Genomic DNA, 24,080 nt, shown 5'->3' with positions numbered 1-24,080 from the left:
TTTCCTTGGGCAAAAATCTTTTTAGGTCCTCAGACAACCATTTTTTCTTCTGAGGAATAGATTTCCCTGGTTCTTATGAGGATCTGTTCATTTACAATGTGTTTTGACAGTAGTAAAATTTAGTAAACATTCAGTAACATATGAGATACATCTAGTAATAGATGTTTTCTTTGCCAAGGGAGTTATCTAGGGCTGATAAAAATCAGTGTAAAACCCACTCTCAGAGCAGCCTTCTGACATGCCTGAGGCTGAAGCCCAAAGAGGAATCTACTGAAACTGGATTTCAAAGCCTTTGTCGCAATGAAAAGCACCTTCTGTGACTGATGTTTTTTTTGTGATCTCCTCTAAAAAAGTTATCATAGTTATTGAACATTTCCTCTGTAGCTTATTCTCAATCCAATCAGTTATAATGAAAATAGTCTGCTTGCTTTTCATATTCTTAAGTTTTCAAAATGATTAGTGCTTCCTTGAGATATCCCATTAATTGGACACACAACCCAGATGAAAAGGCTGAAACCCAAGAGTTTATAAAAAAACATAAGGTTGTTACAATTTAAGTGCCTTCAAAAGATCTAATTTGATTTCTAAAAGCAATTTTGCAGATGTGAAAATTAAAGGCACGCAGAAACAAGATATAGTTTAATGAATGTGTAGGTTAAGAAACATTTAGAGGTTTCAGTAGTTTTACTCTGACTTTTTGTTTGTTTATCTGTTATGTTGGAAAGACTGGGCCCACAATACAATATAAATTACTGAATTTTATGTGTCGCTATTTCGTTGATCAAATTGTCCCATTCTTCCCAACATGTTTCTGAAGGAACTTGGTATTTCTGTCTGCAGATTTTCAGGTCCAGGACCCGTCAATCAGATTTCAGATTCTAATAAAGTCCAAGAGTCTCTCCACTTTGGTTTGTCTTAGCTGTTTCATCAATGAGCCCCTCCCCTGTTCCCAGCAAATTGCACACTTATTCCCACTTAAAAAGAGAAAAAAAAAAGAGAGAGAGAGAGAAAGAAAATAATAATAATAAAAAAAACCCTTCCCACTGATTCTAATGACATCTTCAGTCATTAATGAGTTAATAAAAATCTCGAAGTCATCTGGGCTAGATAAGAAGGAAGAAAGAAAAGTATTGTACTGTAATGACAGGCTCTCGAGCTGCCCTCTGAGATGTCATGGGTCAGTCATGTTAAGAATGTGTGCGTCCAATCATCTGCTGATTTTTATCAGCAAGCCCTCCAGCAGGAGCTGACAAGGGCCAGTTTGGGAGTCACAATGAACAAACAATGACTTTTTGGATTGTTGGGGGCTGTGTAATAGAGTGAGGGGTTACATATACTAAAACATGATGACATTAGCAATCAATATACCAATTACTGGACAAGTTATTGGAGGAGGCATTCACGTGTCTTCAGCCTGCTTGCACTTTGAAGGGGCCTCTAGCAGGGAGAGTCCATGTGTCCAGAGGCAGGCAAAGGTTCAAGACCTCAGGCCCAGATCTAAAAGGCAAGCCCCTCTTCTCAGGTTGAAGTAGCCCAGAGCTGCGTGATTTGAATCCCCTGGGGAGTTTATTAAAAATACAGATTCCCGACTTTCCTTCCTGGAGATTCCATCTCAGGAGTCTGGGGCTAAGGGTGGGACTTAGTGTTTTTAACAAAGATTCCAGGTAATCCTGATTGGGGGTGTTAGGGAACTGCTGTACAGTTGTAATTCCCAAAGTGCTGTCCCCCAGCCAGAGCAGCTGCATTCCTATCACCTGGGAGCTTGTTGCAAATGCACTTTCTTGGGCCCCTCCTTAAACCCACTGAAACTGAAACTCACTAGGGGTGGGGCCCAGAGATCAGTGTTTTAACACAGCCCCCAGGTGATTCTGATGCATTCTGCAGTTTGAGAACCAAGGCTGCAGTACAAAGATTCTGCCAAGGTGTTGCAACACAGCTCTGTCATCTGTAGCCTCTGAGGCTCCTCATGGGTAATTTGTTACTTGTACTAGTTAGAGTGCTGGAGTTTGCAAATGATTTACTTAAAAAAATTAAATTAGAGTAGATCCAAGATTATCTTCACAATCATGCCACTCTCACTTGCATACTGCTAGGCGTTCTTGAATGATCTTGATGTATGAGTGACTTTGATTATAGAATAGGAAGAATAAACATAGCTTTTGTCTATTATTTGAAGTAGAAAGAAAGAGTGGATTTGTACATAATCTTAAAAGAAAAGGAGTCCATAAGAAAAATAAATGTACATGAAGCATTTATTTGATGTATGACTAATATTTATATAGGTAACCAGTGCCATTTGTGAAACCCGTGGGCAAATTAGTGAGGTCTACTGTTTTTGTCTTTGGTAGCCACAGACCATGCAACATGTCTTAATTAGAAGAGGAGAATACGCATGGCCCAAGGTCAGCATATCCTTAGAAGAGGAATGGCAAAGACCTTCTTGCAGTTGGGTTGGGACTTCCTTTATTCAGCCAAGGGTCCTCCTAAAGGGGCTTGCTAAACTTTCAAAAGAGGTGGACTCGTTTGTCAGCCATGCAATAGATTTAAATCAGTGTTCTCCAGAATACGTTTGAAAGAGTAATTCCGTGTCTCAAAACATCGATTTAAAAAAATGTCCGGGGTCAAGTTAGAAAGAGTAGATTAACCTGAGTTAAATAGGAGTGTCTGCAGCAGGGCTCCCAAAAGCCTCCAGCACATTACAACGCACTGTGAATCCCCAGGACATTTGATCTTCAATAGATTTGATTACCCAAACCATTTTATAAAGGAGAAGCTTGTAGCATTGGAGTTCAGGGAATAGACTTTCAGGAGACACAGATTTTTATCTCCTAAGATGGCAAATACCTGTTGGTAGAAGCTAGTTCTTTTATATGTTGTATAGTAAGGAACCTCCTCCTTTATTCTAATTTTTCAAACCCTCTGTGTCTGGCATCAGGATTCATTATGTGGTGGCTTGATGCCAGCAAAAAGGTTCATGTGACACTCACCAAAAAGTTAAATAAGTTGTCCAGTTGTTGATGGTTTGGTTAAATTATCCCTGAATTTTTGGCATATCTCCCAGAACAGGTACTCATAAAAACAGAAAGAAAGAAACCAGGGTTTTACTAAGTGAGATTACATTGTGTTTTCATATATGAGAGATAATTCCAATGCAACTACTTGCCTGTACCCAGAAACTGGTTGCATAAGCAGATGGGCATTGGACTGGGCCTGATGTTAGAAAGTACTTCTGCCCCCTCCATTGACAGTACTTCCCTGGTCTTTTCTAGTTCACAGGGCTCCAGATGGCCATAGCTGTGTCAGTCATCTTTGTCCCTGCACTGGCTATTTCTGAAGGTGAAAGGTTGGGGATATGTATTACAGAGGGCAGGCCAGGAGGGATATAAGCACATTACTTGTTGTAAAATTTCTTTTCTAGAAGTTATGGCCAGAACTGTGCATTAATGCCAAATGTTAATTCTTGCCAGGGACATGATGTCTTATAAATGTTATGAAAGAATATCATTTTTCCTGTAGCAGTGCAGGTACTTTTAAGGCCGTGTTAAGAAAAGGGCTAGTTTCCCCATAACATCTGCAGGTCACCTGCTTGCTTGTAAATCGCCTCTATGCTAACATCCCTTCCAACTGTTACACAATAGTTAGAAGAAATTGTCACATGGTAGAAAGAATAGAACTTAGCTGACATTTGAAAGATGTGTAAAGATTAAAAGCAAACAAACAAAAATTCCTCCAAAATAAAACAACCCCACCACCCTTGTTAATATTTGTCACCTTTTCTACATAGTTTTACAAGTCTCTGCAAGACTCAGAACTCATTAGGATGTGTCTCTCAACTAAAAATAATAGAGCAGATTCAACTTTGGGAGGTCCTAAAGCCCTTTTTTCATCTCCTTTGTAAATATATCCCCATAGACACCACATGTGCTTCCAAGCTTTCCAGACACAAGGCGTTTGTATGACGGGATTCACTCTACACCCTCGCAGAATAGAGCAGAAGTTCAACATAGTTAACAGAGATCTACCCACCGCTGGTCTGGTTTGTTATGTAGTTGAATATTTCTCCCCTTTATATTCTTTGAAATGTTTTGAATTAAAATAGCTTACTCAAGGTCACTGAAGGCATATGGTCCTGCTCAAAACTTTAAACAAAACATTAGTTTTTACAACCTTTTGTAATTTGGTATTGTATACAACATAGTTATATGCAGAGTTTCTGTAATCTTTTCAGTGGGTGACAGAAATATGAGAAGCAAATTTATAAGCCATTTAGTGAAGCATTTAATCAATTTCATGCATAGGAAATAACTCCGATTGCTTTGCTTTATCAATCTTTCTCTCCAGCAAAACTCTTAAGTCAACAGGATCTCTAAACACTGCCTGGGTGGGGGAGGGGCTGGGGGCGGGGTGGGGAGCAGGCAGGCACCTTTCCCTGCACACAAATGTCAGCGACTTCAAAAGTCTGCCTAAAACGGGCTTGCCAGCATCTATGAGGCTTCTGGAGGCTGTTAATGTGTTTCAGAAAGAAAGCATGGGTCTAATGTTTAGAGGAAGTTTTCAAGGCCTTTTACTGTAAAGTTATTCATTAAACACCCTTTTCCCAGAGTGACTCTCACATGCTCAGCAGTGCAGACTGTGTTCAACATTAGGCTCGAAGAAGTAGTTTTGTGAAAACTGTTTCGGTGGTTATTACTTTTAAATACATGAAAACTGAAACGACTCACATTAAAACTTAACTTCTGAATTAAGGAGTTGAAGCAATGTGACCAAAATACCTGAGATTCACCAAAGGGTCCTATTACAAGCAGAGATGTTTTAGCGGTTTTCAGGATACTTGAATTGTTTTTTAGAGTTCATGTTCCAATTCTCTTTTTGAATTGCTTGAAAGATTAATCCATCTCTTGGCTACATAGTGAGTTAATATTTTCTTTTCTGTCATGTGCTAGAATGTCTCTTATGACATTTTACCCCAAACACCATCAAGTTTTTAAGTGAAAAAGTCATAAGGGAGCAAAAGATGATTTTGCCAATGATCATTATCTGCTAAACTGTATTAACATTGCATTAGCTCTACCTTGTCCTCTAAAATGGGAACCGATATAAAGGTATTGCAGATATAGTTTCTAATTTAGAAAATAATTTGCTTCCACTGATTTTTGAACCTAGAAAAATATTCCAGTGAATAAATTCTAGTCTAGTTCCGTTTTTTTTTTTTTTTTTTGAGATGGAGTCTTGCTCTGTTGCCCAGGCTGGAGTGCCAGTGGCATGATCTTGGCTCACTGCAACCTCCACCTCCTGGGTTCAAGCAATTCTCCTGCCTCAGCCTCCCGAGTACTGGAACTACAGGTGGCCACCACCACGCCTGGCTAATTTTTGTATTTTTAGAAGAGACGGGGTTTCACCATCTTGGCCAGGCTGGTCTTGAACTCCTGGCCTCGTGATCCACCCACCTTGGCCTCCTAAAATGCTGGGATTACAGTCGTGAGCCACCGCGCCCGGCCTAGATTCTTCAGTTCTGATTTTAAATCAGCTCCATTCCTGGACCTCATCTCAGTCTCCTGATGTTTCATTCTGCCTTTTAAATATGACATATGCAAGGATTTGCCTGTGTTGGCAGTTCAGTGGCATGCCATTGATATTTATTTTGCTGTACTATTTAACTTGTGAGGGTCCCATCATTATATTGAACAGAGTTGCCTTGATAATCTTGCATAAAATTGGCAGCTCTTCGGGAAACTGGCTATGCAAGTAGCTTGGCTGATTTGTCTATCTCTCTGTCTCTCTGTCTTTCTATCTCTCTATGTATCTATTGTTCTATCTTTCTATTGTTATTCAACGATTAGGTCCTGCATTACACCAGTGCCTTTATTGACTTTTTTAAACAATCATTTTGAAAGAAAGATATCTTTGGTGTAAGATCTGATATTTAATGCGAAAAAGGACTCCCTAGAACTAAGAAATTTAAAATTTTCAAATAAATTTTGAAACACCAAACAATTACCATATACTTATTCTACTTGTAAATATTAAGGTATTAGAGGATAAGGCTAAAGTGCTCTTTGCTATGACTTCTTTGCCTCCCTTGATGTGATCTATGTTACCATGGCTATGCCTCTTGCCAGTCCCTTTTCTGTCCAAATGAGTCAACAAAATGTGCCACATTGTATGTATCATTTTGCATTTGTTATTTTCAGTTATCCATGTTTTGGAGATCTTACCTGGTTAGGAGAAACAGGTATACCCCATTGTTTCTAACTGCTTAGAGAATTTCCCATGATGTGGGTAGACCATGCTCTCTGAGTTTTTCTCCTATGATGGGCATGTAGATTCCTCCTACCTTTTCACTATTATAAATAGCACATTAGTAAATATCCTGGTACATACTTCCTATGTACTCTAGTATTCCTCATATGCTTGTATGCATAATACAATACTCTTATGCCATGAGTACTTCTCTACATGGACACTTAAAGTGAAACTGCTGGGTCATAAGTATGCATAGTTTATGTTTTACTAGTTACTGCCATATTATCCAGCAATTTTAATTTTAAATGAAAGTCATACCATAATCTCTGATACAGCTTTTCTCAACTCTACTGAAACCTACACATTGCTACAGCCAGTCTCATTCTCTGTTAATAATTTTGCTTCTGCTTCTCCAAGAAGACGGAAACCATCCAGAATGCCTTTGCTACTGAGCTTTTCCTTTTCTAGGGCAAGCTGGGGCCAGGCAGGCTAATCACGGGGGCATAGCCAGATGTTCAGAAACAGGGCTACTCACGGCCATTGAGGTGACCAGACATTCAGAAACTGGGGGGCATCAGGTCAACAAAAGAAGCCTGTTTGTCTTTTAAAAATGCATCAATAAAGTCAGTGACACATTTTCATTTTGATCATAACACTGATGTCCAAATTCAAACAATTGTCTCAGCCAGTTTTATAGCTGAGGCCTACACATTTTTACTATTTTTCAAAGACAGCCTTGGGGGCAAGGTAGAAAGACTTATAATCAGATTTGTGGTGATTGTTTAGGATTTAGGGCCCAGGAAGGGGATGCTCCTGGGAACAACTTTCCTTGTCCCCTTCACCCAGTGTTTTTCTGGTCCTCTGCACAGTGTTTTACACCCATGACCTCCTTCCCAGTCTTATTGCTGCCTCTTCATTCAGACTCACCTTTAAATTGTTCTGGTGGCTTCATATTAATTTGTCTCTGCTAGTCTTCTCTTTCTTCCATCCATTTTACCCTGCTAAATCTTCATGAAGTACAGATCTGGTTTTTAGTATTTTTGTTTGTTTGTTTTCGAGAGACAGTGTCTCCCTCAGTTACCCAGGCTGGAGTGCAGTGGCACAGTCATAGCTCACTGGAGCCTTGAACTCCTGGACTCAAGTGATCTCCCACCTCAGCCTCTGGAGTAGCTAGTACCACAGGCATGCACCACCATGCCCAGCTAACTATTTTTTATTTTTCGTGCATATGGGGGTCTCACCATGTTGCCCCTGGCTGGTCTCCAATTTCTGGGATCAATCCATCCTCCCACCTTGGCCTCCCAAAGTGCTGAGATTGCAAGCACGAACCATCCTTCTGCTCCCAATCTGGTTTTGATTGGCTATTGTATAACATAGCTTCTTATTACTTGTACTCTTTATCTTGTCATTCAAAGTCCTCCATGATTTTTTCCAAAATTGTCTTTTAAAACTTCCTTTCTTCTTCTCTTTTATGTATATTTTAACTTTAGCAAAACGAAATGGTTACCCTTCCCTGAACTTTCCTGCTTCTTTACTCTTCCCGTGGCCAGAATGCCCTTTCCTCAACTGCAGAAAAATCCGTGTCTTCAAAGTCAGGCCACTCCATGAGGCTTTTTCTGTCTTCCTCATTTTCCACCAAATGAGTGTGACTGTTGATAGAAGACAATGACAGGGATTAAAATAGGAGAGGGAGGCCGGGTGCAGTGTCTCACGCCTGTAATCCCAGCACTTTGGGAGGCCAAGGCGGGCGGATCAACTGAGGTCGGGTGTTCGAGACCAGCCTGACCAACATGGAGAAACCCCGTCTCTACTAAAAATACAAAATTAGCCGGGCTTGTTGGCACATGCCTATAATCCCAGCTACTGGGGAGGCTGAGGCAAGATAATCGTTTGAACCTGGGAGGCGGAGGTTGTGGTGAGCCGAGATGGCACCATTGCACTCCAGCCTGGGCAACAAGAGTGAAACTCCGTCTAAAAAAAAAAAAAAAAAAATGGAGAGGAAAACCAGAAGTCAGAGGTTGGGCTAACCTCTAAGTCCTAAGTGAAATGGCTTGATCCAGTATAACTTAAATAAGGGTTACACACATTCTAAGTGATGGATGTGTTTTCCACTCCACAGTCTAAAACAGAATGTGAAAATGTAATCTAATTGTAACTGTATTAAAATGTTATGCTACAGTTAAGTCTCTGTTCAGCTCCTACTCTAGTGCAGGCATCTAATCAGGAAATGGCCTCCTGTATAACCCATGGATTGTTTGTAACTCAGAACCCTTAAGTGCAATGAAGCTAACCCCATATATATTAATAACATATTTAGACTATGTTATGTATACCAATTCAGAGGTGAAAATGATACTTTGAGTCTATTAGTAGAACATGTACTTTCAGCTGATTTTTAAGATAAAAAGGATCTGTTTTATACAGTTGTCTCTACCCTTTTCTGCCTATTCCCCCTGTAACTAATGGTATACATTTATGAGAAGCCTCGTGGAAGTTAGCCATGGAATCCTGGTCTTGCACGAGCTTTTTTTTTTTTTTCTTTAAGGATCACTGTCAAATATTGGGATTGAATCTCTCAAATTAGCTTTTAGAATTTATGTATAATAATGAAAAATTGGAAGCCAACTATATGTCCAAGAATAGTAGATTGATTCCATACATATAACATATCAATATTGAAATATTATATGGGCTTTAAAATGTTATAAACTCTATATTAATATTGAAAAAAGTTTTAGGGTAATCTTAAGGACAGTTAAAAGGCAAACCCATATTTAAACTTAACTTTATATGGACTGTGAACTTGTCAGGGTGATAGATTGAGAAGTTATTTTATTTCTTTAAAAAATTTTAAAATGTGGGCAAGGTGCATTGGCTCATTTCTGTAAACCCAGAACTTTGGGAGGCTGAGGCAGGCAGATCACTTGAGGTCAGGGGCTCAAGAGTAGCCTGGCCAACATGGCAAAACCTCATCTCTACTAAAAATACAAAAGTTAGCTGGGTGTGGTGGCACGTGCCTGTAGTCCCAGCTACTCTGGAGGCTGAGGGAGTAGAATTGCTTGAACCCAGGAGGCAGAGGTTACAGTGAGCCGATTGTGCCACTGCATCCCAGTTTGAGTGACAAAGCAAGACTCCATCTAAAAAAAAAAAAAAATTAATGTTATATTGAGTGGACATTGAAATCCAAGCATTACAGTAGCTGTATTGCTCCTAGCTGAGTGGAGAGAGCTGGATCAGAGAAAGCGGACTCTGTCTTTTCCTAGCCTCAGAAAGGCAGCTGGAAGGGTTCCCCCAAAACTAGGGAAGAGCACACATTGCTCTTGCAAACAAGGAACTTGAGATGGGTAAACTTAAAAACCACCCTGATTTCACTTGAGGACACTGGTTTAAATAGACACTTATAAGAGAAACCTGAAGCCTCAGTATAAGGGTAGAACTCATTTTAGCTATTCCTGCTACTAAAAACACACCCAGATATCCTGATTTTTATAGACTGATTATCTTATGAGAGAGGATGAAGAAAACTAACCAATGGGATTGCCAACGCACCTTACTAGTCTTTGAGGAACTGTAAAAAATGGAAGAATTAGTGGAAATTTAGAGATATGCAAATGATGTTTTACTTTCCAAAAATATTCTGAAGGTGAATTTTGGAATGAAACACTTGGTAGCCCATGAATTAGATGTTGAGCTTCAACAGAATTGAGTATACATTTTTAATTGGATATTTGGTAAACCTTTATCGGAGGATGATGGAAATCTAGAACATTAGACTGAGAAGGAAGTTGGAAATAGAAACAGTTCACTTAGATCCCTCATGGATTCACTAAAAGCAGCTCAAGTCATGCTGACTTATTATTTTTTTTTTTTCTGATAAGGTGAATGTGTGGTAGTAAGGGATACTATAAACCAGAAAACTGTAGTCTCTTCAAACTGTAAAGTCTAGAGGAAATCACCAGGGGATCTTGTTATTTAACCAAATGCAGATTCTGAGTCAGTAGATCTGGGGTTGGGTCTCAGTTTCTGCATTCTTAAGAGACTCCCAGGTGACACGGATGCTGCAGGCTCATGGGCCGTACTTTGAATAGCAAGGTTTTAGACCATGGGCCCCTAACACAGCTTGTTAAAAACCGGGTTTATGCCCTCTATGTCCAAAGTGTCTGATTCCACAGGTACAAGATTCTACTTTTTTTCAAGTGTCCAAGGTAATTGTATTGCATGATCTCGTAAGGAACCATAGCATCAGACACTACATAACCAGTCACAATACACAATATCATTATAGTTCTTTTTTATTTGATTTGATTTTTTAAGACAGGGTCTCGCTCTGTCACCCATGCTGGAGTGCAGTGGTGTAATATCAGTTCACTCACTATAACCTCCGACTCCCACGTTCAAGCAATTCTCCTGCCTCAGCCTCCTGAGTAGCTGGCACTACAGGCACCCACCACCACACCTGCCTAATTTTTGCATTTTTTAAGTCGAGTCAGGGTTTCACCATGACCAGGCTGGTCTGGAACTCCTGACCTCTGGTGATCTGACTGCCTTGGCCTCCCAAAGTGCTGGGATTACAGGTATGAGCCACTGCGTCCAATCACTATCATTATAGTTTTTATAGTCAGTTGTATTTATAATTGATTGGACCTTTTTTTTTTTTATTCTAGATAAAATTAATTACTTCTACCATGGTACAACTTCTTTACCTTGTACATTATTGCATATTTTATGTTTTATTCTTGCACACTTTGGCTCCCAATAGCCATGCCCTTTTACCAACACACCCTTAATAGAATCTGTATGCACAGTTACATTTTTTGGAATGGAATTGAGCATTGACTTGTTCTACATCCCTAAGCCTCAGCCTCTCCTATGGTCAGTGAACACGATAATACCTACTTTATTGGGGATCAGATAAGAATAACGTGAAAGAATGTCCACGGCCTGACCTTGTAAATCTGTAACTCTAGGTTCTAGGCTGTTCCCTGCCAAATTTGACATGGCCTCAGACAAATTGTCAGATGTCTCTGATCCTCTCTCTTGCACCAATAGCAAAAGAACTTTTAAATGTATAAAGTGCTAAATAAACTTGAGAGAGTTTTATTGTGAGCAGTAGAAAAATGCATTACTTTTTAATTTAATGAAATGAATATCCAAAATTAATTGAACAGCATTAAATTAATTAATATATCATTAATTTTTACACGAATTCTCTCCATTAGCAGTGTGTCTTATAAATGTTTGCTAGAGGGGTCTTATATGTAAGCATTACTCACTGGCAGAGGATTCTCACCTAATACATGTGCTAAATTTCCATCTTCTTGCACAATTCTGGCTGAGGATCATATTATTCCAGCCTTAGTTGTCCCCGAGGTATGCAGGAATTTCTTTCTTTTGTATTGTGCAACCCATTGTGAAAGCACAGTGCCATCAGCGCTGCTATGTGTGTGTTGCTAGAAGTATAATTTTCTATACCTGTTTGGCTTGGGCCGGAGAAAGAAACCAATAATTGCATGTTGACCTTGCTTGCTGTTTCTAGGGCCACTATATCCCACTAGGCTGTAAAATCAGCATTTCTGCGATGCCTATCTTATTTGTGCCATTCTTTACCTGAACATTCTTTCCTATGGTGAATTTCAGAGAGAAGAAATACACATAACTATTTTTTAAAAGCTAACTGACCTAAATGAAGACCTAGACTGAAGGAAGTCCAGCTGCCTACGTTTAAATATAAATTCACAATGACCCAGATTAATAGACCTTTGAGCCAGAGAAAGGTTGAAAATGGTGAAGGCAACTGAGATACAGTAGGTGAAGAATAGGGGCTCTGGGGCCACATGGCCCGGGCTCTTATTCAGCTCCACTGCCTTCTGTGTGGGTAATCTTTGGTTAGTTAGCTCACTTTGCTAAGCTTCAGCTTCCTTCTCTGTGCAAACAGGATTTAAGGAGGTAATCAATTCTGCTAGAATCTATACCTGGCAGAAAGAGAGTTTAGTTTTTCCTCCCAAAGCACTACAAATGCTTAGAAAAGTCTCAAGCACACAATAGGTGCTCAGTTGATGTTTGTTGAATGAATAGCTTTCTTCCAGAATGATAGAAAATACGTGTCTTCCTTAAGGTCCTGCAAAATGTTTTTCTACGTGCCTTCTCTCCTGCGCACTCCTTCACTGGAATGTTTTTATTGTTCTTTAACAGTGAATGGCCCCAGCATTTTGTTTATCATGCCAGAGATAAACCAGGGCATGATTAAAAGTCTAAACCCTTCCGTGGGCTTCCACATCATCTGAAGTGTTTATTGACTTGAACTAAAGTAGATGCAACAATTTGAAGCTTCAACCAAGTTTAGTCTTTTTTTCTTTTTTTACTGTTTACAAAACAAGATATTTTATGGAAGTAATTTATACATTGAATAGAAGAGGGCTATTCCCAATATTATCTTTATCTTGTAGACATAAATAACAAACAACTCCGGTAAACAAAATTTACTGCAATTGTAATAGATTTTGGCAGAGTTTATGTATTGTATGCAATGCTAACATAATCCTGAGTTTCAAGGATAGAGGCCAGGATTCCTAGTTTGGCTTTGTTAAATGGGGGGAAAAAATCACTACTGTATTCGTAGTGTTTACTACATTCAAGAGATTAATTCTCATAAATAAAATTGTTTATACCAGCTTCTAATCAGAAAGTTGAAATTATCTGTGGCAATGTAGCCCACTAAAAACTTGTATACTATGAAAATATTTCAATAATTAATGCATGCTCCATCTAGAGTAATCGACAGTGAGGTCATAAATGTAATGGGCCATCTGTGTTTGATTTGTACATGAAAATGCTTAAAGGGATAGGCAGGTAATTCAAGCTTCCCTGGCAAGGAAGATTTGCTCCAACTTCTCCAAGTAGCAGTGCCATTTATTAGATTTTTTTCTTTTTTCTTAAAGTTTTCTCCAGGTTTTTATTTGATCTATGTACTTCTCACTGTTTCTTGTTCTAATGCAACAATCCCTTTTAGAGTTTTTGGTACTCTAAAACCAAATTAAATTGGCTCATAGTCATTCTTAACAATTATACTTGGTTCCCCTAATTTTTTTTTTTTTTTTTTTGAGATTAGGGTCTCACTCTGTCACCCACAATGGAGTGCAGTGGCACAATCATAGCTAAGTGCAGCCTCAACCTCCCAGGCTCAAGTGAACCTCCCACCTCAGTCTCCCAAGTAGCTGGGACTACAGGTGTGAGCCACCATGCATAACTAATTTTTTAGTTTTTTTGTAGAGACAGAGTCTTGTCATATTGCCCAGGCTGGTCACAAACTCTTGTGCTCAAGCAGTCCTCCCACCTCAGCCTCCCAAGGTGCTGGAATTATAGGCATGCACCACCACGCCCTGCCTCCTAATCATTTCAATGGCAACTTGAAAGCCACATGTCTTATTACAATATTATTAGAGGCTCACTCCAGTGACTAATTCTTCTCTGTCTGACCACTTCAAACTTTATTATTGCAGTTTTTGCTTTTTTGTCAGTTAACAATTAACCAGCCCTGCTTATACGTGTTAACGAAGAGTGATAGGACCAATAGGAATCTTAGTCATGGTTTTGTAACTCGCCCCTGTGAGCATGGAGCAGAATCTCTTATTTCTGGATGTAAGACAATCTCTATTAACATCAAAGCAGGTTTTAGGATTTTCTATGGAAGAAAACCAAAGAGCATTGAATAATTGCTGAGACCTGGACCCAAAAATGTGTCCAGGAACACACATTCAACTAGAATTTACCAGGATTTATCATCTGCTGGGTACTGTGCTAGGCACTGAGGACATAGTGAATGAAACCAACAAGGTTCCCATTCTCATGGTTCTTATACGCTAGTAAATGTGACTTCCTCATTAGAGGTACTCTTAAGTTCTACAACTAGGAAACTAAATAGATTATCTCCCTTGGTAGCCCCCGCAAATCCATATCTCCTCCTGTATTGCCTGTTCGGGGAAAATAAGCTACCATCTACTCAGTCACTCAATGCAAGAACCTAGGGTCATCCTGGACGATTCTCTTCCTCTTTCCTCTTCATCAAGGTGATTCACAAGTTCTGCCTCCGCTGTTTGTCATCGCCTGACTCTTCTTCCTTCTCTTCATCCCTACCCATACAGCCACAGTCTTAATTCAGTTCCTAAAATTTTTTTTGCCTAGAATCTTGCAACAGCATCCAGTATTAATTCCTTACCATTCTATTCTTCATACTGCTGCTATAGTGATATTTTAAACATTATAATGTTAATAAGATAATGTCATTTCTCTGTAGAAAGTCCTTACTGTAAGAGTTCTACAATTGTCTTGGAGACAAAACTCAGACTTTTAACATGGTGTACAAGAAAAACTTTTGCTAACGTGGCCTGAGCCCATTTCTACTATGCCATGTGTTGCCACAAATCCAGCTCTCCAGTCCTGCAGAAGTCTATTTGCTAGGCACATTATATGTTAGTGCCTTTGACCATGCAATTCCCCTTACCTGGAATCCCTCTGGAATCCCTGACTTTCTTTCATTCTCTTGCACAATCTCTCTTCACCTGTAAAAGCTACTCCTAGAGATGTTGCTCTTTCTGCACAGTTTCTCTTCCTTGATGCTCGCCTGGGTTACTAGTGGACACTTCTCAGAACACTTCAGGTTCAGCTCTATGGCAGCATGGTGCAGCTCTGTTTACCCGCCCCAGGTGGTCACACAGTGCCTGCATACATATGGGATGTATGCTGAATAGGAGGTATTGAAGGACATTCACTACATGTCCAGCACTGTGTTACGTCTGATCAAAGACACGATAGAATCTAAAGACAATTCTCTACAGTCCTTGTCTTTAAGTGGGGTGGCAACAAGATGCCTACCCGCTACCAATCTGTTATTTATTTGGAATTAATTGTTAAATCACCCTTTTTCTCCACTTTTCCAGGCTAATATTTGTTCAAAGTTTTTAGTTTTTAAAGTAATTCTTAATATTCAGTTCTGTCAGTTCTTGCAATTCTTATTTATAAACATATGCCTTTTAATAGCTTTAACCTGGTGCCCTTAATATTTTTCAAAGGCACCTGAGAAAAGTATAAGAAAAAATTTAAATTCATTTTATTCTAATTTTTGAAGTAGAGATGAGCTTTTCGGTTCCTCTGTGGCATTCTACATAATGCCAACCAACCTAACAAAAAGCAAAGCAAACACATACCAACCCAGCTCTTCACGTATTGATATTAAACAGATATAACAGCTGGGACTGGATGCGGTAGCTCAGACCCATAACCCCAACACTTTGGGAGGCCGATGCGGGTGGATCACTTGAGGCCACAAGTTTGAGACCAACCTGGCCAACATAGAGAAACCTTGTCTCTACTAAAAATACAAAAATTATCTGGGTGTGGTGTCCTGTGCCTGTAATCCCAGCTACTTGAGAGGCTGAGGCAGGAGAATCACTTAAACACAATAGGCCGAGGTTGCAGTGAGCCAAGATGGCGCCACTGCACTCCGGCCTAGGTGAGAGAGCGACACTCTTCTCAAAAACAAAAAATGAAAAAAACAAAATAAAAAGCAAAAAGATGCAATATCTGGATATTTAATTGAAATTTTACTTTTTCAGATACATGCTTGGTTTTGAGCAGACATAATCACCCTCTTTGTTTCCTGTAGAAGTAAACAAAATACAAGACACACTTTTAATCAGAAAAATGTAAATAAAAAAATATAAAATACAAATTTAATAAAAATCTAAATTCAGCTCTTCACTATTTCCTGAACACATGCTCATTAGCTTTCACTATATGAAGTGTACTTCTAGAACGATAAGAAAAAGAGGCACTTTGAAAATTAATGAACGTGATTACAATATATAGTGAGGCAAAGGGTAGTTTAAGAAACTGCACAGTTATACAAGGAAGAAAATGGGGTGAGAGAGTAAGTGCCCTTCATCCGAGGTTGCTTGTGACATGGCCAAGGGCCTGCAGTGTGCCCTGCATCCTAAGATGCTGGTGATGGGGCAGAGTGGGAGGACTCAGCTCAACCTTTGTTTTTCTTCATGCACCAAGCTAGGGAAGTCAATTTTGCCTTCAACACATAGGACTGATTGCTTTTGATTTCATTATTATGATCAGAAAAAATTTTGTATACCTTTCTATGTATTCAAAACATGAAAAAAAGAATCTTAAACAGCTATAGACATTACCACCCAGATGTTTTGAGTTCAAAGTAATTAACAACATGATAGGACACAATAAACAGAGCCATCTTTCAGACAAGTGCACAGCCTGATGAGACAACAGATTAAAGGCTTAATGGGGCCAGGTGTGGGGGCACATGCCTATAATCCAAGCCCCTTGGGAGGTCAAGATGGGAGGATTGCTTGAGGCCAGGAGTTCAAAACCAACCTGGACAACATAACAAGACTCCATGTCTACTCACCCCCCCAAGAAAATTAGCCTGGCATGGTCACACACACCTGTAGTCCCAGCTACTCAGGAGACTGAAGCAAGAGGATTGCTTGAGCCCAGGAGTTTGAGGCTGCAGTGATCATGCCACTGCACTCCAGCCTGGGCAACGAAGTACGACTTTATCTCAAAAAAAAAAAAAAGTAAAACAAAATAAAACATAAAAAGCTTTATTGAGGATGGTTTCAACTGGCTGAGATAAGTTCCAACCATGTTTTCCACCAAAATATGGTTTCTTGTACTTCTTTGTGACATTATAAAAGCAGTACATACTCAGAACAAAGAAAAATTAGGATATACAAAAAGCAAAACTAAGAATACCCTGAAAAAGAATTTTTGCCTTTTCTACAAGTTAGCCATTGTGATTGCTTTGGTATATATCTTTGCAGATGTATAAAATAGCATGCTATTCTACATATGTTTTGTAACCAGCTTTTCCTCTTAACATATCAAATACATCCATGTCACTGACCTATTTAAGGTTATGTGCTTGAATAAGAACCTACCGCCGGTCAAGAAGGCACATTACATGATACATAGCAGCTCACATACTATCTTTTTTAAAAAATTAAAAGATACAGACAACTGAGAATCATAATAAGTACGTTAAGTTAGCATGAATCTTTATTTTAAACATTTAGATGATGTGCCTTGTAAACAAATCAGTTCAGTGTTTAAGAGTGATGAATAAAAATGTTGGGAAGGTGAGGGGAATATTTTTAAATAATTTGGTAAAATAGGATGGGACTGGGTTTTGGAGATGAATGGATGTTTGCACCCAGCTTCCCCAAGTCCTAGCCTATGGGTAGGTGAGAATATCTAGCACCGTGCTTGGCACGCTGTGGGCCTGGGGAGAGTTGGAACCCATTTCAGTTAGCTGGAAGAAGCAGGGATTCAGAACACAAGGATGGTAAAGGTAAGCAGTGTTAAGGGGAGGCAAGAATGTGATGGAAATACTAAAATGACTGTGCCTCAAAAACAGGGAGAGTGTTCAATAAATTGTGCTGGGATCGCTGACTAGGGATATGCAGAAGAATGAAACTGGACCCCTACCTTTCACCACATACAAAAATTAACTTGAGATGGATCAAAGATTTAAATGTAAGACCTCAAACTGTAAAAATTTTAGACGAAAACCTAGGAAATATTTACTAGACATCATCCTTGTAAACAATTATTCGCTAAGTCCACAAAAGCAATTGCAATAAAAGCAAAAATGTATAAGCAACATCTAACTCAACTAAAGAGCACAACAACAGACTCCATCAACAGAGTAAACAAACAGCCTGCAGAATGGGAGGAAATATTCCCAAACTATGCATCCAACAAAGGTCTAACATCCAGAATCTATAAGGAACTTAAATAATTCAACATGCAAAAGGCAACAACTCATTAAAAATGGGCAAAGGACAGGAACAGGCTCTTCTCAAAAGAAGACCTACAAGCAACCAAAAAACATGAAAAAAAAAATGCTCAACATCACTAAGCATCAGAAAAATGTAAATTAAAAACCACAATGAGATACCATCTCACACCTGTCAGAATGTCTATTATTAAAAGTCAAAAAATAACATGCTGGTGAGGCTGTGGAGAAGAGGGAATGCTTCTATAATGCTGGTGGGAAGGTACAATTTCAGCCACTGTGGAAAGCAGTTTGGAGATTTCTCAAAGAACTTAAAAATGGAACTAGCATTCCACCCAGCAATCCCATTACTGGGTATATACCCAAAGGAAAATAAATTGCTCTATCCAAGAGATACATACACTTCTATGTTCATCACAGAGCTATTCACAATAGCAAAGACATGGAATCAACCTACGTGCCCATCAACTGTGGACTGGCTAATGTGGTACATATACACCATGGAATACTATGCAGTCATACAAAGAACAATATCATGTCCTTTGCAACAACCTGTTTGAAGCTGGAGGCCATTATCCTAAGCAAACTAACACAGAAACAGAAAACCAAATAGCTCATATTCTCACATGTAAATGGGAGTCAAACATGTATGCATGGACATAAAAAATGGATACTGTAGACTGCTAGACAGAGAGGGAAGAAAGGGAGCATGGGCTAAAAAAAACTACTTATTGAGTCCTGTGCTCACTACCTGGGTGATGGGATCATCTGTACCCCAAATATCAGCATCACACAGTATACCCATTTAACCTGCATATATAGCCCCTAAATCTGAAAGTTGAAATTGCTAAAAAAAAACAACAACAACCATAAATCAATAAACTTAGATATGCCACCCCCTACCCCCCGCGAAATGAGGAGAGTTTGGTGGTGGAATGAGGAGAGAAAAAATGCCCTCAAGTGTTATACCACAACAGAACCCCTGGAAGATGAAGGAGAAGAAGATGATGGCAGCTAATGGATAACATTTACAGTAATAATGACAACACCGGATCATGCTTGCATTTACCATGTACCAAACAGGGGACTTTAAGCATGTTGCATATATTAACCATTTAATCTTTACCACATTTTGTCTGGCCTATCTTCTCTTGTTTTTGAGATAGGGTCTCACTCTGTTGCCCAGGTGGGAGTGCAGTGGCATGATCTTGGTTCACTGCAACTGCCACCTCTCGGGTTCAAGTGATTCTTGTGCCTCAGCCTCCCGAGTAGCTGAAATTACAGGCTCACACTACTATGCCTGGCTAATTTTTGTATTTTTTTGGTAGAGACAGGGTTTCAACCATGTTGGCCAGGCTAGTGTTGAATTCCTGACCCCAAGTGATCTGCCTGCCTTGGCCTCCCAAAGTGCTGGGATTACAAGCCACAGCACCTGGCACTGACCTACCTTCTATTGCTATAAGAACTAAATGAATTTGTATTTGTAAAGTCCTTTAAATAGTGCAATATAAAAGTTTGTTAATAAAGCATCCTTTTACTGAGACACACAGAGGTTAAGTACCTTGCCTGAGGTCACACAATTACTCAGTGGAAGAAGTAGAATTAGAACCCGGGCCATCTGGCACAGGAACTCAGGCTGCTCCTGAGGGATCTCTGGTCAACTCAGAAAGTTATGGAGCTGTGGCTCCTCCTGCCCTGATTTCACCTTACCCATAAACAATGTCAAAGAAGGTGCTGTCTTTCTCCATGCGAGAAATGGGAAAGACCATTAAAGCTGAAGAATTCCAACAATGGGCACCTGCTGACGAGCTGGGGGCTGCATTACTTCTGCCCCATCTCACCTCCTCCCATCCACTCCATCCCTCTGGCCCTATTTGAGGTGACTGGGTGGGAAAGGCACTCTCTTAGGAGGTTTGATGTGATACTATTTAGGAAAATGGAAAAAAAAAATACAGACCCAGTCTGTAGAAATGTCACTATTACTAGAAAAGGAATTAAAATCTCCTTAAATAGCCAATGTTTTCAGGATCTCTGGGTGAAGACTCAGAGTTAAGGTCCTCCCTTTCTCATTCTTTTCCCCATTCCTCTTCCTCTTCCCTAGTTTCTGCCCCTCAACTATTGACCAGCCCATCCCCTCTCCCCACTGTAACAATAATGGTCATAACAAGAATGCTAGAAGCTCACAGTCCCTGAGCTCTTGTTATGTAGCAGACATGTTAATTCATGAATTAATCCCTGTAACAGCCTTGTGAAGAAGTAACTATTTTCTTAACCTACTTTGTAAGTGAATAAATTGAAGTTCAAAGAAGATAAATCATTTGACTGAAAAGTGGAAAGACTGGAATTGGAGCTCCAATCTCTTTTGCTAAATCCAATGTCACACTTTCTCTCCTTATCCCCCAAGGTACTGGCATCAACTCCACTAAGCATTCAGTTTTCCAGTATCAACTGATTCTTGGAAGACAAGTGGGTAGGTGTGCATGGGCCTCCCTGAGTTAGATACTCTGGCATGTTTCACACATGGTATTCCAGCCAGTTGGACTGTTACTTTTAGCCAGAAAGGTTATGAAATGCACCAAATAAGATAACAGGATTTGTTGTCAAGGCGAGCCCCTGTTTATTGAGTGTCTACAATGGCCTGGCATTTGTGGTAGCTGCAGAGAGAAATGCAGTGGCATAGGTGATGTGATCCTGCTATCAAGAAACTTACCATTTGAAAAGGAAGATGAGACCAGCTCACATCAGAAGAAGAACCTAAGAAAACATGGTGGGGTGGGGAGGATTCTTTGGAGATACTGCCTGAGTGTCCACCCCTAACACTTTTTCCCTTTTCATCCCCTTCAAGCCATGAGGTACCAAGGCCACCAGTGGGATAGTGAACCTGATGCTAAGGGGGATGCTGAGACATCTGAGGGTTGAGTTAGAGGTGAAGGAGCAAAGAAAGAGAAAGCCAGCTTCTTTTCAAGGTCTGGGCAAAGAGAGCAGATTGTGTGGATCCTGAAGGAGATGCTTCACATATCTTCATCAGGATGTGGTCCATGGAAGGACCCTCTGCTTCTGCTAATCATGGTAGCCCTGGAGAAGTGAGGCAGAAACAAGCAGATGAGCTTCTGCATCTGGTAGGCTGAGTGTCCTGCCAGTCTTTTCAGTGCCTCAGCAGATGGTAACAGGAAGAGAAACTTCCCTACCATTTTGGCCTTTCTCCTTGCCCGGAACCAAACATCTGACCTGTACAAATCAATAGAACATGACCTTCAAGAAAAACCATAGCTTCTCCAGTGAGATTCAGGAACTAGATGAGAGAAACCCAAATGGTTAGGACATACGACTCATTGTTGATAGAAGAGATGGAGAGATGAAGATGAAAAAAATGAGCATTCTCAAGGATATGTCATTGAAACACCACAAAGATCTTCTATACCTACCTTCACGATGTCTGCATTGAAATAGCTATTAGATGAATGAGGGAAAAATGGCCTAATCCTTGATAGCAGCTGAATTAGAGATCTGGAGGATTAAGTAAAAGGAAACACAACATGCCACAAAGACGGAAACACATGAGTGAAAACGTAGGTGACTTAAAGCACAGATCCAGGAAATGGAACATGCAAATAAGCCATCCAGAAGAAAAAAAGGAAAGAGTGGAAAAGTGGTTACTATATCCAAAATGAAGGAACATTTCAGTGAGCTGAAGGAAGACATTAGTTTCCTGATTACAAGAGCTGAGTCTAAGTAAGAATTAAGACAAAACAAAACAAATCCAAACAAAAACGTGTAATTCGACATATCCTCATTAAATTCATGACTATTCAGCGTACTAGACACTGTGGAGTTTCACCTAGCTACCCCTTTCAGGACTGGGGCACCCTAACTCCCCACCCACTGCTGTCCATATCCAATACTGGTTGATGCTATGCACAAAGGAATGATTCTCTTGTCCCAATTTGAAAACTCAAACTCAGCTCCCATAAGATCAGCTGAGGGGGCACATGGCTACTGAGTTATTCCCTTTGCCCAGTCCTGCCTCTTTATCCCTTATAGTCATTGTTCTCAAGAGCACTCCTCTGTAAAATTCCTCCTGCCCACAAATCCCCAACTCAGAATGTTTCCCAGGGAACCTGACCTATGACACTTTATACCAAACAAAGCAAAGCAAAACAAAACAAAACAAAAATCCAAAAACAAAAACAAAACAAAATTCTCCCTTAAGAAAACCCCTAAACTAATGACATTTTTTTAATAAAGCATTCTGATTATTGAAAATAAAGGAGAGCTGGATGTGGCAGCTCATGCCTGTAATCCCAGCACTTAGGGAGGAAGTGGTGGGAGAATAACTTGAGCCCGGGAGTTCGAGGCCTGCCTGGGCAACATAATGAGTCCCAGTTCTCCACTAAAAGAAAAAAAAAAGACAAAAAAATTAAAGGAGAATTGAACTAGTATTATACTTGTCTGCTATACTGAAAACTGAAAGATGATAACACTAAGTGTATAGAGAAAAGTCAACTGAAAGCTAGAGATGGTGAAATAAAATCTATTGTGAGAAAAGGTCTGAAGTCAAAGAAGCATATAATTAAGAAAGTATTATTTATTTGGTTCCAAAAAAATTATTTTGGAAACAGGTAAGGACTCTGTTTATTACTCCTATAGCCTTTCTGATGAAAACACTGCAGAAAATTATCTACCCAAATGACAACTGAAAACAATGGAGATCTCAAGACTAAAAGGATCGGAAACACTGGATCATGAAAATGATGTAATTGAGATGTTGTAAAATATTGGTGAGTATGGATTATTGGAACAGAAATAATGAGATGTTGGGAAAAACTCTGGAGTTAAGAGGTGTGGTTGTGTGTGATGGTAGGGGGCAGGGAAATTAATATCACAGTGGGATGAAATATTTATTTAATAATATGCTAATAGGAGAGTCAACATTAACTTCAGTGGTTATGGAAGGAAGGTATGTATAGCACATTTGACAAACAAAAATACCTCCCAAATTACCAGAAGAAATAAAAAAAATGAAGAGAAACTTAAAGAGGTCAGCAAAAAAATATAAAAACAGGTAAAAAAGAAACAATAGCAAAATGTAAAAAAATAGAAATTAAATATAAGATTGAGGAATTCAGTAGATCAGTTATTACAAGAAATATAAGTGGGTAGAATTCCTTATCAAATGTCAGACTAGATTAAAAAACAAAACCCAGCTTCATGCCCCACAAGAGTTATACCCGTGACAAAGTGAAATACTGTAAATTAAGGGTTGGGCAAAGACATCTTAGACAACTGCAAAGAATAACAAAACAACAAACCCCAAGGTATTTGATCAACTGGGATGCAAGTTTGAATTCATGAAACACTTCAAAGAAAGATACTATGTAATGATAAAAGGCATAACCTATTAAGGAAATATGATGAACACAAAATATCAAATAACACTGGAGACAAACACATAAAGTAAAACTGCACTCCAGCCTGGACAACAGAGGAAGACTCTGTTTCAAAAAAATAAATAAATACAATTATAGTGGGGATATTTAATAAAGCACTTTCAGTATCTGGTAGATTAAGAAAACAACAGGCCAGGTGCAGTGGCTCATTCCTGTAATCCCAGCACTTTGGGAGCCCAAGGCAAGTGGATCACAAGGTCAGGAGTTTGAGACCAGCCTGGCCAATATGGTGAAACTCCATCTCTACTAAAAATACAAAAATTAGTCGGGCATGGTTGCAGTCACTTCTTGTGCCAGCTACTTGGGAGGCTGAGACAAGAGAATTGCTTGAACTTGGGAGGTGTGGAGGTTGCAGTGAGCCAAGATCGTGCCACTGCATTCCAGTCTGGGTGACAGAGCGAGACTCCATCTCAAAAAACAAAACAAAACAAAACAAAAACCCAAAAAACAAACAAAAAAAAACAAAAAAAAGCCAAACAGTGAACAAAGATACATTGGATTTCAATAAGATATCCAGTAACACAGAACACAGAAACATACACACAGATTATGCAAATGTGTGCCTGTGTGTG

This window comes from Theropithecus gelada, chromosome 7b (genome assembly GCF_003255815.1).
Source record: "Theropithecus gelada isolate Dixy chromosome 7b, Tgel_1.0, whole genome shotgun sequence".
NCBI lineage: Eukaryota > Metazoa > Chordata > Mammalia > Primates > Cercopithecidae > Theropithecus > Theropithecus gelada.
The sequence above is the reverse complement of the archived record's forward strand: the minus strand, read 5'-3'. Positions refer to the sequence as shown.